At 42.9% G+C, this 6,592-nt stretch overlaps 1 non-coding gene across 1 annotated transcript; it reads right to left on the reverse strand.

Moving 5' to 3' along the window:
- Positions 1 to 558: 558 nt before the first annotated feature.
- LOC147915657 (U6 spliceosomal RNA) lies at positions 559 to 660 on the reverse strand. The gene has a single exon (XR_015554184.1). It is a non-coding gene; the product is annotated as a U6 spliceosomal RNA (small nuclear RNA).
- Positions 661 to 6,592: the final 5,932 nt, after the last annotated feature.

The raw sequence follows: 6,592 nt of genomic DNA on the forward strand, positions 1-6,592 counted from the left end.
AGAGTCACACACCATTCCACCAACCTTACTCTAACAGTTAGCAGTGCGTCATTAAGTGCAGCCCACACTCAAGAGGAGGGAAGTAAACTCCACCTCTAGAAGAGAGGAGTGTCTAAGAATATACATACAGATTAAAACAAAAATTAAAATTAAATATTGTTTTAGGATTTTGTAAGTCAAATGTTTCTTTTATCTGATTCTTTTTTAATGCTTTAAATTTATCTTTTTTTTTTTTAAAGATTTTTTATTTATTTATTTTTCCCCCAAAGCCCCAGCAGATAGTTGTCTGTCATAGCTGCACATCCTTCTAGTTGCCGTATGTGGGACGCGGCCCCAGCATGGCCAGAGGAGCGGTGCGTCGGTGCGCACCCGGGATCCGAACCCGGGCCGCCGGCAGCACAGTGCGTGCACTTAACCGCCAAGCCACGGGGCCGGCCCTAAATTTATCTTTTGGAAAGTAATGATTAATAATAAGTTTGAGACCAGAGAAAGGAGCTACAACAATATTTCTAAGTTTTTCTTGCAAATGCCTTTAATAATAACGTTTTGTTTTCTTTTAAAAATAAGCAATACTTCATGAATTTGCTTGTCGTCTTTGCACAGGGGCCGTGCTAATCTTCTCTGTATGTTCCAATTTTAGTATGTGTGCTGCCAAAGCAGGAACAATATTTCTTCAATAAGAAAGAACAAGTTGAACGAAGTTGAGAACATATACTTAATAGCTAGATCAAATGGTCCCAAGACTTCCATGCCATAACAATAATGCCTATAAACTAATCTTTGTTTTTGCTTCGAAGTTTTGTTTCCTTTGTTAAGAATGCCAAAAATATTAGCTAAAATGCCAATTTCTCACTCAAACATCATCTTCTAAAATATTTACCTAGTCAGATTGCTTTTCAGTTAGAAAAATGTGATTCTCATACCTCATTCTATACCAGGCTTAGCATCATGACAAGAATTTTGGTGTGATGCGATAGACAGAAACAGTAATTTCAATCTGGGAACAAAGTTTTCCAAATACTAACTATTCAGTTGACATCTTACAATAAATTTAACATCTTTCACTGTGTTTTTCTATGACGTTTGGTAGATAGGATTTGGACCCCAGTGTGACTCTAAAATGTATTGTTATTATGTTCCTCTAAATTTTTTTTAAAGCATCTTTATTGTGTTTTCCATTCATATTTTCTGCTCTATCACTAGTTATTCCTTTAAAAATTTTCCAGTTTAACTTATATTGATCAACAATGTACTTTGCCAATTCTGTAAATGTATTTAGTCCATTGAGGTTAAATGTAAGCAGCACATCAAATCCTTCACAAGATAGAATTGCCTTGCACATCAGGTTGAACATTGTATACGGGAAAATCTAAAGAGATGCCAGTGAGCAAAAGATCACATGACCCATTTCTAGCCAATACTAATTTTTTATGGTATCCTGGCCCTCTTTCTTACATGGCTCATAACATTGGCTGTGGCTTTGCTCCAATGTGGTCGCCCTTGATAAGGATCGTGGCCATGAACTTTGGTAATTTCTTTTCTCTTTCATTTAAAAAACAACTAGCCAGCAACGCATCACAAGCTTCAGTTTGAAAAATGTCAGTTTAAGAAGTTATGACCAAGTAAATACCTGGGCACCCTCTACTGGTGTAAGAAGCAGAACCTATGAAGCCACCATCGGTGCCTCGCCAACCCCATCTTCCAGATGTAACCTCTATCCTAGACTTGTGTTTACTATTCCCTTGAGTTTCTCTAAAGATTTTACAGTAAGTGTATATATCACCAAACCAAAAATTATTTAGTTTTGTCTGTTTTTAAACTTTATGTACAGTGAAATACTGCATGTATTCTTTTGTGACTCAACATTCCCTGTAGGAGAATTATTCCTCATGTGTGAGGCTGTTGCTCATTCATTTTTACTGCTAAAGTTTTATATTTTGTGAATATATAAAATTTTGCTATTTTTCTATTGACATATTTGTGGTTTATTCCAGTTTTCGCTATAAACATTAGTGCACATGTCTCCTGGGACACATAGGCAAGAAATTCCCCAGAGTGTATGATCAGGAGTAGGACTGCTGGATTATATAGGGTATTTAGTATAACCATACAAGATAATGCTAATGTGATTTCCAAAATGCTTGTACCAATTTAAACTTCTACCAGAAATGTGTAAGTGTTCATGTTGCTTACGTGTTTGTTCTGAAACTGAAATAAACTCAGCTGAAGGGGAGGAAATAAGAGTTGCAAGTCACTTCCTTAGTTGCAGAATCACCCAGGCATTTTTTTTCAGACTCTCAATTACTTCCTTTACTTTACTTTTATTCCATATATGTTGGCCTTACACTTTTAGCATAGACATCCAGATAATACTTCCTTTTAGCATAGCCACAAATATCCAATAATAAGAATTCCTAAAGGAAGGAGGGAAGGAAGGAGAAAAGACAAAAGAAAATAAAAATATAAGAAAAAAGAGGAGGAGTTGGAATTGAGCATAGATAACATTTTCAAGTTTCAAGGAACTAAAAGAGATGTAGACAATACCTATAAAATAATAGTAACTCAACAGAGCCTTATTAGCTATCTACTGCTGTGTAACAAATTACACTAAAACTTAGTGGCTTAGAACAACAAACGCCTATTAACTGAGAGAGAATACAAAGACAAGTGAAATAGACCAGATGCTGTGGGAGAAGTTGGATAGAGAGAGGATTTTACAAGATGGACCTACAAGTAGTAGGTCGTTGGTATATGGATGAAAAGATTTTGTTAGTCGGAGTCCTCCAAGAAGCAGATGCCAAGATAGGATTAAACTCAGCAGTATTTTTTTAGGGGAAACACCTATCAGAGAACATGGAGAGGGAGCCAGAAAACGCTGGGCGAGGCAGCACACGGGGATGCAAGTCCGACCCCAAGTGATGATCGGGAGAGAAGATTTCTTGGACTGTCCTCAATCACCAGGCAATCTAAGTGAATGGAGTAAGGCTGTAGGGGAATCCTCAAGCCACAGCTGGCCATCAGAGGAGTCCCATGTGTCCCAGGAATGGCCTGCTTTAGTGTCCCTGCTGTGACCAGTCATTGTCTGGGAACAGCTCATGGGAAGCAAGGTCTCTGCACAAATGCTGCCATGGGTTTCAGAGCACAGGAGTGGGGGTCCTGGTGTCTTACTTGGGGATTGTGACTAAACCTTCCTACCTGACAGGTCTGAGCCCTTGGAACTCAAACCCTTCTGTTATGGACTGGATTGTATCCACCCCCAAATTCTTACGTTGAAACCCTAACACCTAATGTGACTGTATTTGGAGATAGGGCCCTTAAAGAGGTAATTAAGGCTAAATAAGGTCATAAGGATGGGGCCCTAATTAGATAGGACTGGTATCTTTGTCAGAAGAGGAGGAGACACCAGAGCTAGCACTTCCTCTCTCTTTCTCTCTCTCTCACTCTGTCTCAATTCCCCTGTGCTCACAGAGGAAAGAGTGTGTGAGGACATAGAGAGAAGGTCACTGCAACCCACGAAGAGAGGCCTCACCAGACACTAACTCTGCTGACACCTTGACCTTGGACTTCTAGCCTCCAAAACTGTGAGCAAATAAATTTCTGTTAAGTCACCCAACTTATGGTATTTTGTTATGGCAGCTCAAGCAGCCATTCTCAGGCAAGGTTGCTGCATGTGTCCAGTCACAATTACAGGGAAGGGGAAACTGGGAGGCACCCAAGTCTATTACTGGGGTTCCACACATATTCCTCCTGCCTCCACGTGTGACACAGCCCCATGCCCTCCTGCGGATCAGGGTGGATTACTCCTGCCTCGAGAAAAGGGGACTCCTCTCTTCACCTGCTGGTCTCTGGGCACATGGAGTCCAAACTTCCCTGGTGGCAACCATAATGTGTAGCGGTGTAGTTCAATGGACCCTTGTCATATTTTCTTGTAAGAGTGCCTCCCTTTTGGGGACCAGCACCTCCAACCCTGCAGAGCCCAGAGTTGCCAGGAGGAGAAGCATAAAATTCCCCAATGGATGATTGGAAGTAATGGTAAGTGGGGCCACACCTGCTTCCATCCCTTGGTTTGTGGACCCATCTTCTCTTCCTATTGAGAACATGGCACCATATAGAGGTCTGTGATTCAATAAAAACACTACATCCTGAGAGATGGAACCCCATCCCTTCAGGGCATTTCCTCAAAACTGGAGCTTTAGTTACTCCTTCAGAAGGCCTGCCCAGAGTTCCATGTGGCCAGCAGCCCCTGGATGGTACAGATTGGGATATGACCAGTGGATACCAAGATCATGGCCCATCCTGCACCTCCTTGACTATAAGGTGGGTCCCCCGGTTGGATACTCTGCTAAGAGCAATTCCAAGACCATGGACCAGACATTTTAATAGGTCCCAGATCATGGTGCTGGCTGAAGTTCTGATAACAGGAAAGGAAAACTCACACATGGAATAGATGTCTATCCCTGTGGGGATGAACTTCTGGCCCTCCTGGGATGGAAGGAGCTCAAAGCAATCAATTTGTCACTTAGTGGCCAGTTAGTCACTCAAGAGATAATGCTATATCGGGGCCCAGTGTTGGTCTCTATTTTTGACAATTTAGACATTCAACAGTGGCAGTAGCCTTGGTAAGTGGGAGTCAGTGCTGCTGGACCTGTATGTAGACCTCATTCCTGCCATCGTGGTCACTCCATTCAGGTGCCTATCCGCCAGTCCTGGGTTGACCAATGATGAGGGCTGGCTAAGGTCAATTTATCTGCTTCATTGCTCAGTGCCTCTTCAGGGGTAGATGGTTTCTGATGAGTGTCAACGTGTGATTCAGGCTTAACCACAGATGTACCATTCCCATCTTATTATGGACTGCTGTGGACCTGTCCAATTGGTGACTTAATGAGTTACCCAGAACCCAGTGCATATGGTCATTTTTAATCACATGGGTGGTGTGTGTCCCATAGTCAAGCATTCTGTCTTATCAGGGCCCAGTAACACACCTAAAGTTGCTTCTAAACGGGAGCATATTTCTCTGCTGTGGATGGCATGGCTTTACTCCAGAATCCCAAGGAGCAGCATGTAATTCTCCCACTGGTATTTGCCTTTAGCTCCACATGGCATCTTTTCCACCACCGATACCTCCAACACCATGTGAGGAACTCATGGTGTCTTATTGCAACATAGCCTGGATTTGCTGCAGTGTCATTTCCTGTCCAGTTCCCACTCAAAGCTGACATCCTACGTCACCTAGAATATGGGCCAAACAATATACCTAAGTGTGGAACGTCTTGCTGCCAGAACCCAGAAAGGCCTACCAGGCAGTGTGCCCCCTTCTTTGCAGTGAGGGATGCAAGACGTAACTGTGTGTCTTTTACTTTGGAGGGGATATCCCTGCATGCCCCTAACCACTGGACCTCTAGAACTGGACTGAGGTGGCCACTCCCAGATTCTGGCGGGTTTATCTTCCACCCTCTGGAGTACACGTGTTTGACCAAGGCCTCCAACCTTCTTTGACTAAAGAAGTATCCAAATCCCTAGAAGGAAGGACCCTGTAACACCATGGCAAGTATGTAGTGGGACAATGCCCTCAGTTCTTCTGCAAAGGAACATACAGCCGTTTACTCAGGTGACTGTATACCGGGGAAAGAGAAATTGCCAGAAACGTTGAGGAATATTGTACACCAGGTTTGAGCTGACATTGATATCTAGATGCCCACAGCATCATCACATCACCCATTACAGTAGGGACTTACAGATGCCAGGTAATAAATGGAGTCCTGGACAAATTTTGGCTCATAATGGGACCCCTGGTTCCATATATTTATCCTGTTATTTCCCCAATCTCTGAGTGCATAATTGGCATTGATATACTTGGCAATTGGAGTAAGCTCCACATTGGGTCCCTCCCTGGTCTGTGGAGTAAGGTCTCTCATGAGATAGAAGCCAAAGGGAAACCTCTGAAACTGGTCCCATCCCAGCCAAATCAGGGGTTCACAGGAAACGGGGGTTCCCTAGGGCCCTACATGCTGCAGCTGAGCCATGGTTATGAGCTGGGCAGATGGGTCCCCTTCAAAGACTCAGGAGTTGGAGGAGACAGCTGGTGGTTTGCCCAGCCTATGGGCAGTGCCTGGGTGGCTGGACCCTCAGTGCCATGCAGCTCTATGAATAGTGCTTTTTGGGGGCTCAGGAAGCTGGGACCAATTGGTAAGTACCAAACACACACACAGCACAGCAGACCCCCAAAACCAAACACCAATAAACACCCCTTTTTCAGCCCTAGACTCAGCTTTAAAGAATCTGGTCACAGCATTTATTCATTCACTCTCAAATATTTACTGAGTGGCTCTGTACCAGGCATTGTTCCAGACCTGATGATCAATTAATCAAAACAAACAAAACAGCTGCTCTCTTGATGCTTATAGTCTGACAGGAAAGACAAACAATAAATAAAAACATAATAATAGTTGTAAATTATATGGTATGTGTGCCTGTTATCTATTGCTGGGCAACAAACAGTCCCCAAATAAAACAATAACCTTTTTATTCTCTCTCATTGTGAGAGTTGACTGGCTCAATGGGCAGCTCTTCTGCCCCATGTGACATGAGCTGA

Source organism: Ceratotherium simum, chromosome 13 (assembly GCF_057802395.1).
Source record: "Ceratotherium simum simum isolate JZ-2026a chromosome 13, ASM5780239v1, whole genome shotgun sequence".
In the NCBI taxonomy this organism is placed as follows: Eukaryota; Metazoa; Chordata; class Mammalia; order Perissodactyla; family Rhinocerotidae; genus Ceratotherium; species Ceratotherium simum.